The sequence below is a fragment of the Phycodurus eques genome, chromosome 18 (assembly GCF_024500275.1).
Source record: "Phycodurus eques isolate BA_2022a chromosome 18, UOR_Pequ_1.1, whole genome shotgun sequence".
NCBI classification, from domain to species: Eukaryota; Metazoa; Chordata; class Actinopteri; order Syngnathiformes; family Syngnathidae; genus Phycodurus; species Phycodurus eques.
The window spans coordinates 14,728,310-14,742,816 of NC_084542.1; the positions used below are offsets into that span (position 1 = coordinate 14,728,310).

Here is a 14,507-nt window from a genome sequence, read left to right on the forward strand (position 1 = left end):
AGTATTGTAGTATTACAATAACAAAGTCATAATATTGCCACTATGTAAAATTGTAATATTATGAGAACAAAGATGTAATAGTGGCAGAAAATAATATTGACATTTTAAAAGAATGAAATGATTATTTTCTTCCACGAAATTGGAAGATTATGTCAGTCATAATGTTCCGAAGAAAACAAAACAATATAAGGAGAATGTATTTCTAATGTGATAGCAATAAAGCAGCAAACGTCAATAAAGCAGTCTTTCTCTGGACAAAATGCTAAAATATTGCAAGAATAAAGTTGTAATATGCCCAGACAAAGAAAAGAAATGCAGGCTAAAGTCATAATGTTAGGAATACATTTTACTTTTTAGGGCGGAATGTTACAATATTGTCAGAAAATTAAATTCTAAAATTCTAATCTCATTCTCTTACGAGAGTTAAGTTGTAACCTTGTCAGAAAAAAGTAATAATTGTCATAAAATATTACAAAGTAAAAAAAATATTTTTTAGGCAAAAAAGTTAAAATATTACAAGTATAAAAGTTAAATTTTACGTCAACACACTTCTAATTTTACAAGAATAAAGTTGTAAAATTATGATAAGACGCATATTAATGTGGCAAAGCTGATGTTACAAGGATAAATGCTTTTTTTCGAGATTAAAGTCGTAATATCATGAGAACGAACTCTTAATGACATAATCTGATAGTCGTGTACCTGCGTTAAAATCACGTGTGTACTTTAGTACATTTCCCCCATTTACGGCATGAACCACTTTTTTTCTCGTAAATTGTATTTTTCTTCTGTATTGCAGTAAGTTAGCAGTAGCAAACGTCAATGGCAACATGTCTGTTGCGCAGTGTTTGATCACACGCACTCTCCTTATTTGTTCAATGTAATAACCCGCAGGCAAGATGTCGGCTTTATTTGTTTTATAAACAGCTCCAACTGCACGTGTAACGCTTTCCAGAAACTTTCCCTTTTTTTCACGTCGAATCACCTTCCCTAAGATGACACCATGTTGTTGTCGCGTGCTGCCATTTTAATTCCACTGCCTCAAAATGGCAAACTATTCAACAATTAATAGACAGAAAAGCATTATTACACCCTTTCCCTATTCGGGTCAGTGTTAAAGTAATTATAAGATTTCGGAGTAGAATAATGCACATCACATTCTGTTTAAACACCACTGTGAACGTCAGCTTTACAGATGCCATATCTGTTCTGCAGGATCTATGTGGTACAGACATCTACCGTGACACAAGGGTGTTTGACTGCATTAACTTCACCAAACGTCAGCTTCACTAACTTTCGAAACGATAATATCCGAATGAGCGAGGTTCGTTTTAGTATTTGTTGAAGAGTGTTCAAGTCATTTGGGGCAGAAAACTGAAAAGAAGAGGAACCAAAAGTAGTGCAGACTTTGGGAACAAAGATAATTAATAAAACGGAGAGTGCGGGTGGGTGGTATGCATGGTGAGCAGAGAGCGAAGATGACGTGACATCGCTCGTCACGTTTGGACATCGTCGTGAATGTAGCTCAACTGCTGAATTAGTTTTCTCGTCTTTAGACAGCAAGCTAGTTGAGAATGGTGTGCCAGCCTGTCAGCTTTACAGATGCCATACTGCGACACATGGCGGAATCCGTCTCAGGAAGCGCCATTCGAGGTGTGGTGTTTATTCATTCACGTAGACGAGCAGTACTTTGTCGTTAATTAGGGCACGGCGTCTGTTAGCGGGGAGTTCTTCTCACTCGCTCCTCTTTCCTGTGCCTCCTTTTTTTTTTCTCCCCGGTCACTTCCAGTTCCATCCAGTCACTCTTATAAATTCCCCTCACATCCACATCCCATGACGAGCTTGCATTATCGCCGATTTTGTCCGATGAGGCGGGGGTGTGTTCGGTAGATGTTGTGATTTGTGTGGTGTTTTCCCTTCCCGGCAAGCTTCCGACTGTAAAGCAGCCAAATAAATCCCGACGGCATGATTGATGAAATTCTCTCCCCTTCTTACCGTATGTCCTTTTTTGTCTCTGCAGGCCGGCCGAGACATGAGTGGATCCCGCTGAACGTAATTGATGCAGAACTGGTGAGTTGTTTTTTTGTTTTGTTTTTACGACCGGTGATTTTTCTTCTTGTGTTATTATGCCTCAGCGCATAAAATTGCCTCGTCATTGTTATTCTTAAAAATCGCTTATTACCCTTAAAGTGGTGCCTTGACGATTTTTCTGCTTTGACTTGCGAGCGCAGACTGAAGATGCGAGCGCTGCGCTGTATTGTGGCAATTAACACAACTCGACTGACTTCACTATAAGGAGCACTTTGTCAAATAGTGAACAATTCTTCAAATTAAAAAGGCCTCAGATTTTTTTATTGCCACTCCCAGTTGAAGTTTACTACCAAACTAAACATAAAACAAAGAGAATTACACATTTTGTATCTAAAGCAACCACATAGCTTAGCCTTTCGGTCTACTAGCTTAATGCTAACGTGAAAAAGCGTCTGTTGTGGCACAATAACCCTTTTAAGCAACGGATTAAACACAAATGGTGTAGCAACACGTAAACAGAATGAAACAGCACTCATAGTCATATTTTTTATCCTCTGCGATGCATGACTAATATTAGTGCTGTACTGATGAGCTCGGGGAATTGTAACGTGTCAATGAACAGAAAATCCTTCTGTCTTTCTGAAATTGCCCCCAGGTGGCTTAGGCGGACACATGGCTGGGGAAGGCTGGTACAGATTAATTGCATTTGTATTCATTTCAATGGGAAAAGATGATTTTAGATACGATATTTAGTTACGAGCATGGTCACGGAACAAATTAACTCATATCTCAAGGCACCACTTGATGAGTTTCTTTTAAGCACTTAAAAGAAACTCATCAAATCTTGATGATGAGGACATCCTGGTGTACGTTACGTTTTGTAGTTGTTTTTTGTTGTTGTTGTTTTCAATTCAGTACCTGAAGCCAGTTTACCTGAGCTCCATAAAATTTGGTAGACATGTCTATCATGAGCAAATTCACAAAAAAAAGTCTCAGGAAGCCAAAGCCCAAAACACACAGAAAGTAGCCATTTTCCTTTGAAGTGTCCATTTTTAGGGTCCTTTTACCCATTTACAGAGGTCCATCAACGACAAATTCCTCCTGGAGATTTTGACCGATTGCTACCAAATTTAAACCACATATGGATACTGAACAGAACATTTGCAGAATTTGGAGTGTCCGTCATTGTGTGTGGGCGGAGCAAGGCGTCAAAATTAGCCGTGTGGTGTACATGTGCCGCACCGTGACAACGGCGAAACAGGCCGCTGCTGCGAAGCTCCCCAGATAAACGGCGTAATGAGGCAGGGAAGCGATCGCTCTCCATACGAGGTTCTCTGCCTATTATGTAATCCGTATTAATGATGTCATCATGCATAGCGCGAGACCCGTTGGCCACCGGGGGCTGATTAGCGTTCAGGTGTTTTGCGCCTCACGCTCTCCGCATCTCACGTTAATGTTTATCGTTATTATGCTAACTAAAAAGTCCGGTAACAGTCACTCTATTCTAGAAATACCGTACTTCTATAAATGCTGCTATAACTTGCATTTTTGTTTCAATACTGAATCCAATGTGAACCCAAGGTACTTACCGACAGCGACTTTTTGGTTGTACCCCTTCTACAGTATGTACAGTATGTATTCCAGCTGCAAAAGCCATTGAAAGCGATATGAGCCTTTTCTACGAGCGTTCTGTTCAATGCACACAGGCACGCACGCCGGCTTCCCCCCGACGGCTCCGTCCACGGTGGGGATACACGTGAGCGAAATTTGCTCTTCCAATTAAACTGCCGACCTTCGTTCCAGGACGCCGGAATACTCGACGGCGTCCCATCCTCTGCTGGATTGCTATTATTACACACAGCCGGCCTGCTAAGGGCTCTCCAATGGAAATCAGCAAAAAAAAATAGCAAGTGGGCAAATTATTATTATGTTTCTATAAATGAATGTAGAAATGTAGGATTTTTTTCCCCCTAGTATTATTATTTTTGGAAATTTTAAAATTTGCTCCAAATGTTCAGAAGCTACACAAAAATCCTAAAATCCAATAGGATAAAAATACAATTTAACAATATTCTTTTGTGGACGTTATTAAAAACTAAGTTAAAAATGTTATAATTATAAATGTCAAAATATTTGTATTATTTAAAAATATATTTAGAAAATAATTAAAGTCAGATTTAGAAGTGGAACAATTATTCCTTGTCGACAACTAATCCATTATCAGATTAATCGACAACTATTTTGATCCTCGATTAATCGTTTATAGGCCTTGTTTAACTTAAGATGATTCAAATCCTCTGAATTTCAGCTTCTCAACAGTAAATATTCTCAGATTTCTGTAGTCTTCCTTTAAAGCAGACTGATTATATGTTTAATCAAAATAAAACATTTACAAACATCTGCTTTTACTTACTTTACAATTATTTTTCTCATATGTTACGGACCAAACCAGTAACTGAATCATAATTTATGTTGGGCATTTTCAGGATTTTAAATAATGTGCTCTTTTTTAATAAAGGGATGGAACCCAACCCCCCCCCCCCCCTCACCCCAATTTCTTTTTTATCTGATTCAATCATAAAAAAATGAAATATCGACAGATTAATCAAGTATTAAAATAATCGTTAGTTGCAGCCCTACTCAGAATGCAACATGATACTTTCACCTAATCAAAAAATGACATGATTAAAAATATAATAATGTGTGTATGTGTTATACTTTAAAAGACCTTTAAATCCCCATTCGCTATTCGCATTGACAGTAACTAATGACGAGCGACACAATCGAATCATTACTCCTTGTACTATTAGGAAATAAATACATGTCATTGTCCAACAAAAAAAAAAATCCAATTTGATTATGACTAAAACTAAACAGTTTTGGGGGTTGCAGATTTTGTCACAGTACCAGAAAGAGAATTCGCTGTCGCTTACGCATTTTGGCTTTCGCGTTTTGACAACCGCTTCTTGTAAGAATCACTTATTTTTATTTTTAAAAAGGCTTACCTTAACCAGAATCCCTCTCCGCCTCGCGGCCGTGTTCTGTTTTGCGTCGGTCTCAGTGCAGTAACATCGGATGCCTCGTTCCACGGAGATTATCGTCTCGGGGAGACGGTTACGTATATTCGTGATTCATGATAAGCTACACCAGGACTTGGCGGAGGACGTAAACAGGAAGTAAATATGGCTTCGCGGCACTGCGCCTCTTGCCAACGTAAAGTACATAGTACTCCATGTTATTCTGTGATTCAAATGCGAATGTTATGATTCGGGATTTGGTTTTTCAAGCGGACTCGTGAATGAATCCGAATGAATTCTTATTCGCTCGTAGCTCTAGTATGTATATAAAATACTGTAGATCTATAATAATGTGTGTATATATTAATTAAAAAAATAATAATAATGTTGGAATTTCCGCTTATTAAGATTTTTTTTTTAAATTTCCCAGCAAATAATACATGAATCTTATTGACATACTGTAATATATGTATATGGAAATGGTGGTGGATATGTCCAAAGGCGTACTATTTCTTTGGCCTTGGCGATTGTCTAAACTCTATTCAATGAATTTAACGAGCATCTGTCATTGTTGCAAGGGTTACTTCACGGCTCACTCGAGTGCTGTCTGGGCGTCAAATTGATTTGGATACATTGGCCTGGAAGTTAGCCGCTCGGACACATGACTCGCAGATGACTTGACAAGCGGCAGGAATGTTACTCCCTCATCTTTTGTGTGTGCAGCGAGCCCAACGTTACAACATAATAAGTCCGAGCAATTATGTAACATTTAGCCACCGATATGTAGAGAGCATGGCGCATTTGTGCCAATTGACTGGCATCCTCTAAAGCCGCTGGTCTCGCTCTTTAACCAGCGTAAAGCATTGAGCCAAATTTATGGCCTACATTTTCGACGCCGTCCTTTGAACTTTATTGCTCATAAAAAAAAAAAAAACGAGGACCGCATTTGAGGATTATAAAGAGGAGCAATGGATTTCCGCAGCCAGCGCCAGATATTCGTCAGCAGCTACTTCTCGCCGCTGTCATTTAAACAAACATCTGGGCCCGGCGTATAAATCCATTATTAGGAGGCTGTCATAACAAAGTGTGAACATTTGGGAAAGTACTGCAATCAAAAGCGCATCATTGCACAGCGACTGTAGTCTTGTGAATGATCCTTCTTTTATAGAACTAGAAATGATTGTTTGAAACTACTTTATTGGCCAAGCTAACTTTACAAAAACGGAACACGTTTTTTTTTCTTATTACAATGAAAGTAAAGCGTAAGTGTTTATTTAACGATATATACAACGGAACACCATCTGTTCTAGGACTACTTTGTTTGGATTTGAAAAAAATAAAGAAATCCCATAGGAAATAATAGAAATACTGTAGAAATAATCTGTTCCCGGATCAAACCATCACTTTTAACAATTATTTTTAACCACATGGACAAATACATGGCCGTATTTTAACATTATTGACTGCAATATCAGTCTTAGAGTTAACTACCGTTATGAATTTATGATATTAAATTCCCTGGAGGAAATAATAGAAATAATCCGTTCCTGGGACAAACCTTCAACACCTTTATGAGCCAGGCAGGCAGTTTTTAAATGACATTTTAACATTAACTGTCAGAAAAAGGTTAAAAAAACAAGTTTAACCACTACTAACCTCTTGCAACATAACGTAGCGACAAATGTCATTCCGGCTTCTCTGTACAATATGGCCAAGTTCGCAAACCCTTGACAGTTTTTGTATAGTTTTGAGACTTAAGATTTTTCCATGACTGTTGAGACTTTTGGAGGCCCATTCACCACATTTCTATTTAATACTGACTCATCCATCCGGCCATTAGTCGTACGTAAAACTGCGGCCCACATCACTGCTTTAATCACTAATTATGCAGCACTTTGCTGCCCGAGCAAGAACGTGTTCCGTGCCACACAGACTTCATTTTGTCTTTAACACGGGAACTCCGTCATTCTTTTCACGGTGCACGAAGTGATGTTATCTCTGTTCGCTTGCTGACTCACTAAAGTGAAAGAACAGAAATATAACACAGTCTGCACTGTATGTGCCGGATATAATTATTCTTTCATTCCGTTTAAGACCATCCTTTGGTGGAGGCTGATTCATCTGCTTCTTGTTGGGTTTGCCTACAACCTTACCATATAACTAGACCCCCTTTTCTTAGTAATCTTATCATATTTTCTCATTTCTATTGCTTCGAGCTTTGCAAGGAGAGTATAGTCACAAAGAGTCATTTCTGCCAGTATGAAAGGATTAACTACTTGGATTTTGTGAAGGGGGCCACACAGTGGACTAGTGCTTAGCGCATCGTTCTGAGGTTCTGGCCTCGAATCTAGGCTCTGGCCTTTCTGTCCTGAGTTTGGGTCTTTGCAGCTTCCGCCTACATTCCAAAAATATACGTTAGTTTCATTAAAGATTATAAATTGTCCGGTGTCGGTGTGAATCTGGGTGTGAATCCTTGTTTGTCTGTATCTGCCCTGTGATTGGCTAGCGACAAGTTCAGGGTGTACCCCTCCGCTCTATTTTATTTTTTGTTACACTTATTCTGGAAGGTAACAATGGTGGTTAGCGCAGAAGAACATCAACCGTCAAGTTACCACGAAGTAGAACGGAATCCCATTTTTCAGTTTCAGTGTGTTAAGCGCCTTCTATTTTGATAGATTTCGACTTCATGTCTTTTGTACCCATTCCCGGACGAAGCACCTGATTCGATTTGGATTCTGTTGAGCATTTGAGTCTTGTTAGCGCCGTCACTAGAGATGTAGATGTAGACTTTTCTAGCTACCCATTGTACGCTTCAAAACTTCAAAAGGGTGGAGTATTTACTGTATGTTTGTCTTGATCGTTTTAGTGAAGAGAGTGTTTAAAGATATTTTGTTGTTGGTTCCATATTCACATTAGACTGGTTTACTTGCGTTTACCCTTGTATGACAGTCACGAGAATTGAACATGTTACTAAAACCGTCGCGTGTACAGTTAATCAAGGTTTTACGATTGTGACAGTTTGGATTCAAACAAAAGTTTACTATAGGTCTAACAGATCTCAGTGGAAAACGTTTCTATTTGGACCCCAAAGAGCTTTTGCCCATTAAACCTCTTGAGCAGAAAGTGTTTCATTGTCCTTTCAAGAGGTCAGAGTGCTCTTCTGGTTAATTGATTTATCACTAGAATAAACTGTCCCCTCCATTCCGCAGCCTACTCTTTCCAATCTGGCAAAAACCCTCGCGCCAGCCCGGGGGATGCAGCTGTCTGACAAAAACACTGAGATTTGCTTTTGAGAGTGCCGATGTGTTTTTTATGTCTCGGAGGAGCCATATTAAAGAGGACGATGGCTGACTTAAGGGGCCAGAAATACCCCCATGAGGTGTTCGGGGCAGCCAAGAGTCCCGCGGAGACCAGGGATTGATCCAGGGTTCCTGAAGAGAGGACATAATGTAGTTTGATGCTGCTTACCAAACATGTTGATTGTTGTTCCACTCAGAACATTACAGAATGAAACTTAAGCGATTGTAGCTGGAAATGTTTGCGATTCAGACCACAAAGTGGATTATTTGTGACCCTTGATGTCATTCCTTGTTTCTTTGGCTTCACTGGACCCCAAAGAGTTTCCCGAAGGATGAAAGTGGTAAAACAGAGGAGAAACCACAATATCTGTTGGTTTGGTTGTTTGTTTGTTCACTTGCACAATTGTGTAAAAAATGTGCATAGAGTAAAGACTTTGAGGAGGTGTTGTCACTGAAAGCGCTGCGCTTATTATTCTTGGGCTGAAAAATAGAAAAAATTAAATGGAAAATTAGCCCCCGATGCCAATTTTAACTGATCAACACAAAATTGGCTGGACAAGTTAATCAAAACAGGATGCACAAAAAAGGACCCATGGCTGGAATGGAACTGGAAGTTGGTCATTTTGGGTTGAAGCGGCCATTTTGCATGGATTCCCGTGTTCATACAGTACTTTGACAAACTCCTACTTGGGAATTTGCCTGAATAAGCCCCAACACGAAGCAGAAGTGAATGAAACTCGATTTAGCTGTTAAAGCAGTACTGGAGTGGAACTGTATCCCCCGGTATGTGAGGGTTTTTCAATTAAGCAACTTTGTTGGCGATTACTCTGCCTTGGCGGAGGTCTTCGCTCTATGGCGTGTTATTTGATTGCGTATAAACATTGCAGTTAGTGTGCCTGAGGCTATATTATATTTAGCAGAACCTATTCCAGGTAACGTGGAGAGAATGTCACTTCCCTCGCTGTGTCCCATCTCTTGATACCTGTGGAAGATGATGTGTGTGCCTGAATGCATACGTGTGTGTGTCTGTTGTTTTAATCTCCTTCGGGATTGTGATTGGTTAAGTGACGCTGCTAGCTCTGCCTATCCTCACGTAGTCCGCTGCCTTAATGATAATTGCACACGTTGCGTCCTCTCCAAATAAAGTGAACACACTGCATATACAGTACATTCTCACGCAGAATGGATCTATATGATCTCGCTGGAGAGCCCTCGACAAAGATTGCCACTCGATGTGTAGAGCATTTATCCCCGCCATAGAGGCTCCATTGTCCTTGAGGCCGATTCACATAGAAACTGAGAATGTTGTGAGTATTGTGTGTGGATGTGAGTGTACAGTACCTACACTACGAACTCGCACTCTAAATTCCCATTTGATTTTTGTATTGACAGTAACGATTGACTTCCAAATCAGAATCGAATCGTTACGCCTTGTACTATTTTGAAATAATAGTCCAACAAATAAAAAAAAACCAAAACGTTTATCTATCTGGAGAGTGTACTGGAAGTTGGTGCCAATGTTGTGCGGTTCATGCATGGAGCTACACGCCTACATTAAGCTAAGAAAATAGTAGAAGAAAGTTGCGATAGATCTTTATTAATTTAATTAGTTTTTCACAGATTACAAAGAATAGCCTATATGCCCATGAGTATTGTTATGTTACTTGTCTGTATGTATCAGTATGGCGTTTGTGTGTGAATTTTTGTTATTTGAAGGTAAATCTCTCCCTTGATGTCAATTGCTAATTTTAGCTAGCTCATCAACAGGGTTTTCCATTTAGTGTTAACATCAAGCAAGCTCGATGATCTTTCCGAAACGTAGTGTGTTTTGCATTGAAATATACATTGTGTGTATTTTTTTGTTGATGTGCTTTTAGTTTTACAGTAAATGCCAAGTGGTGTGTCATTAAACAATAAAATGGAAGAACTTGGGTACACAACCTGCGCCATGGCACACTAATCGTTTTTGAGTTTTTGAGCTTGATTATTCGCCCAGCCCTAGTATGTACATGAAATGTAAAAAGACAACGAGTATTTTTTTATGATTGAAAACAACAAATAGTACTGTATTTTTATTTTTTAATTTGTTTACATTTAATTTAAATGCATTTGACCACAATGTATATGAGCAAATAAGGTATTATGCATACAACCTACTGGATGTTGCTGGACAATTGAAACGTGGGAAAGACAGGACATTCCGTAAATAACCTCCTTTATAAACGGGGATATTCCCGAAACACAGTCTTTTACTTCTGGAGATGTGCCCTGCGCTGCCTGCACTTATCAGTTTATCTTTGTACCAAGCAACCGCACAACCACAAGCACTTCCTGTCCCGCTTGGGAAAAGCCGAAGAATTATTTAGCACTTTATCTCCTCTTCATAATGGACACCAAGAGTATTGAAGATTTCTTCTTCTTTAAATGCATTTACATGTAACTGTTAATTATTTAGTAATATAGCAATGGAGACTAAAGCAGAGTAACTCACGGTAACTTTCACCAATGTACTTCAGTGTGCGTGTTGTGTGTGTGCGTGTGTGTGTGCGCCCATGCAACTCCCTCTAGGGACCTGTGTTATTACTGTAAGTGTACACAATGAGAATGAATAATAAGGTCAGCAGCGTGATTACACTCAAGTAAGATTTAATTTTCTTCTCGCTGTCTCCATGACCCCCTTTTTTTCTTTTTCTGCTTTCAGAGGGGCCTAGTGCTGTCCTTTGCTGTTTCCCCCGACCCCTTCCCTCATTTTGCTGACCCACCCCACTCGGTAAGTGCGCTTGGAATCGCCCACATTCAGTGAGTCCAATTGAATGCTTTAAAAAAACGTTTGGTCACTTTTTAATCGCGATAACTAACAGTGGTTACGCCAGTACCAGCAGTCCCTAGGCAGTATTAGCACTAAATCTGCATGTAATTCAACTACAGTCAATCGCCTATTGAACTTTTTGCCCACATTTTTTCATTTCACGCGCTTCCTTGTATTTGAGGATAGACTTGCATATTTTGCAAGTGACCGTGCTACCGCTCTCATTTTCGGTCAAATATTGCCACACGCTTGAGGCACCGCTGCTAGATTGCTGCGCAGAGCCACCACATGTTGATTTCAAGGAGCCTGCTGTGTTGCCGCACGTGATTGTCCCTTCATCGACCTCACGCTATAACCGTCATTGCACCGCGGTAAAGTCGAGGCGTTGACTCGTCTTTTTAACCCCTAGAATGTTGTAAAACAAAGACGACATCTTTCGCCAGGAGCCATATTTAGTGACAGAATTGAGGACTCAAATTGTGTGTTCTCGGTTGTTAACTAGTTCCCTGCAAGTATTAACAATGATATTGCATTATGTGGAGAGAATGTCAATAACAACGATCCAGTAGAACCACGTTTTGCGACACAAGTGGGGCACTCAATGTACACCAGGTGGTAAATGGTTGATGACTGGAGAAGTCATCTTTAAAGGACAATTAGTGTTCCAGTAGAGGTGTGGTGGCTACACAATGTTGCGAACAAAGTTCAGACACCCGCATCCCACAATAGTAGCAACACTACAGTATCTAAGTCGTTCACATAAGTAATGGGCATCATTCTGCAGCACATACAAGAGATGTGTTTACTGCATGGGTGGGGATGGAAACAACTAAGTGTGTGTCTAATGATGGGTCAAGCAATGTGTGTCAAGGCCCAAGGGAGCGTTTGGGCCGGGTGGCCTTGTGAGTTCCCTCCATCCCCGTCAGTATAAATACACACTGGGCTCCAGATCACAGGATGGAATGTTTGTCTGTGTACTTGTTATTGAGTCTCTTGCGCGTTTATGTGTGTGTGTTCACGTGCATCTGCATGATGTCGCCGCTGCAAGCAGGCACGCTGAAGACCGTGACTGGCCCCGCTGGGTTACTATGGCGACCAGTTGTGTCAGAGATGAGCAACATCTGTGGAGTGTTTGTTTGTCAGGCAGGTTTTCCTCCTCCTGCTCCTTTCGGTGTCTGCCTGGGAAACACTTGTTACAAGAGAGTATTTATATGATGAATATTCTCTTTCAAGCCGAACATCTTCCTTTATTTATATTGCCGGTGTGGGTGGGAGAATTCAATCGCCACTCTTGTGTCATTACCTCCGCCAAGGAGCAACGTTCTTATTGCTGCTGTTGTGATTTGCGTCAGCACCATTAGACCTTTATTGTAAATTGTTTCTATTATTTGGTGCGTTTCATATTGACGTTTGATTGTCATCTGAACAAAGGTTGTTTAGAAAAAAAGTACGCACATAAAGTCACAACCCGATTGGAAAGTCACATTTCTAAATAGAAATGCTGTCTGCCAGATTTGTAATTGTTATTGTTTCATAGTTACCATTATCTATGTTACTAAAAGTTTCTAGGATGTATTTTAGAAAGTTGTCATACACACTCACACGGACGAGTGCTTCTGATGCATGTGTCGATCTTCAGTACTGTTATGTAGGACTGTTATGTTTTATTGCCATGTATTTATTTCCCACATCCTTCGCTATCTAAGCAGCTATCAGCTGCTTGGTCCACTGGGAGTCGCTCCCTTGTGCCCTCACGCAACCTTCCGCTCCCCCAAGTCGTGTCCTTATAGATCGAGGTGCCAAAATAATAGTAGACTTTCCAGGTATAGCTTAATCACAGCTTCAGTCGGTCCCTCCAGTTTGCCAGAGGACCCCTCGCAGTAGGTTGTGCCCAGTGGAAAGCTCGCATTCTGGGGAAGCATGTAACCCCTGGACCTTGGAGTTGCTCCTCCTCCAGCTCCTCTCTATATGGACATGTTCTATTTTCCACAGCTCCTCAGCTCCTGGCTGCCTCACCAGTAGCTCACCAGGGGTGCGCACATTCTCTATTAATGCATACTTATTTGGGCAAATGGGAGAAATCCCTTATTTTTGTCCTGCTCATCTTCCCCCCCACCTCTCCTCCTGCGTGCTGTCTTCAGCTCTCAAGCATCTGTTTATAGCTGTTTTTCCCTCGCTAGGTTATGCATGTTTTCTTCCTTATGTTGTCGTGGATAGCAGTTGCATCATTGGCTCGCATTTCAGATATGACAGTGGTCTGACCCGTAGGGATACGTGGTAGTTTCAAGTTCATTTCTACATATCAAAGTTGACAAAAAACGGAAAATGTTTGTACAGTGGAACCTTAGTTTACGATTTGAATTCGTTCTGTGCCTCTGTTCGCGAACCAAAGCGTTTGAGTTAATGTCTACAATGAAATTATTGAAAATGCAATTAATCCGTACCAGTCCCAGAACAAAGTTATGTTTACCTTGTTTTTATCTGTGTGTAGTTAAAAAATAAATACAGTACACTATAGAAATAAGTTAAAACACACTTCATTATGAAGAAATAACACTGTGTGTTCACCATTACATCATTGCAATGTCTTAACGTTTGTCTTAATTTTGCATACATGCTTTGGGAACCACGTCACTTTCTGGAGTGTGCTGGCAGTTTTGGTCTAGCGGTATCAATGTTAAATGTAACCAAGGTTGTGTCGTCACGCCGAGTGAAAGACAGCATGTTAAAATGAGAAAAAAGGGAGGGGATTTACAGGGAAACATTAAACCAGGAGGCCTAGCTAACACTATCATAGGCCAATTCTCCTACTGCGGCCGGACGTGGAACCCGGGCAGACTTTCACATCTGTTAGCCGTCGCTAGCTAGTATGCGCCGCAAGAAAAAGCACGACTGTTTCTGAATCAAAATTAGCGCGTGTCCCGGGTAATTTTTCTTAGGAAATTTTGTTCGTAAACCAAATTGTTGGTAAGACATTCGTTAAACGAGGGTCCTCTGTATACAAATGGCTCAGTGCCTGCCCACCCATCAAGTGTGAACTTCAGCAACCAATTAAATCGTTATTTCTGAAAATGTGTCTGTGAGCGATCCCCTCTGAATTTACGTCACCACTGTCATGAAACAGTGGGTACTTAAATACACCCACAACATGATCAACAAGGCTGGGTGAAGATCCACAGCCACTTTCAAGCAACACTGTCTGAGAAAGAGGAACTATCACGCAGAAAGACCCACATCCCCCACGGGTGCGACGCACTTGCAATCATGTCGAAGCTAAAAGGTAAACTGAGCTGCATGGAGTTTTTTTACATGCACAGATTAGCTCCTGATAAGCGCCACATACTCGATTGC

The 14,507-nt window shown here is 40.5% G+C and overlaps 1 protein-coding gene across 1 annotated transcript in view; it reads left to right on the forward strand.

Annotated features, from left to right (window-relative positions):
* Positions 1–14,507, forward strand: part of LOC133416950 (1-phosphatidylinositol 4,5-bisphosphate phosphodiesterase beta-4-like) — a 50,162-nt gene that overhangs the window by 1,126 nt on the left and 34,529 nt on the right. The window contains exons 2-3 of the mRNA XM_061704332.1: positions 2,021–2,070; positions 11,049–11,117. The gene's annotated coding sequence lies outside the window, so the exon portion shown is untranslated. The remainder of the gene's footprint in view (positions 1–2,020; positions 2,071–11,048; positions 11,118–14,507) is intronic.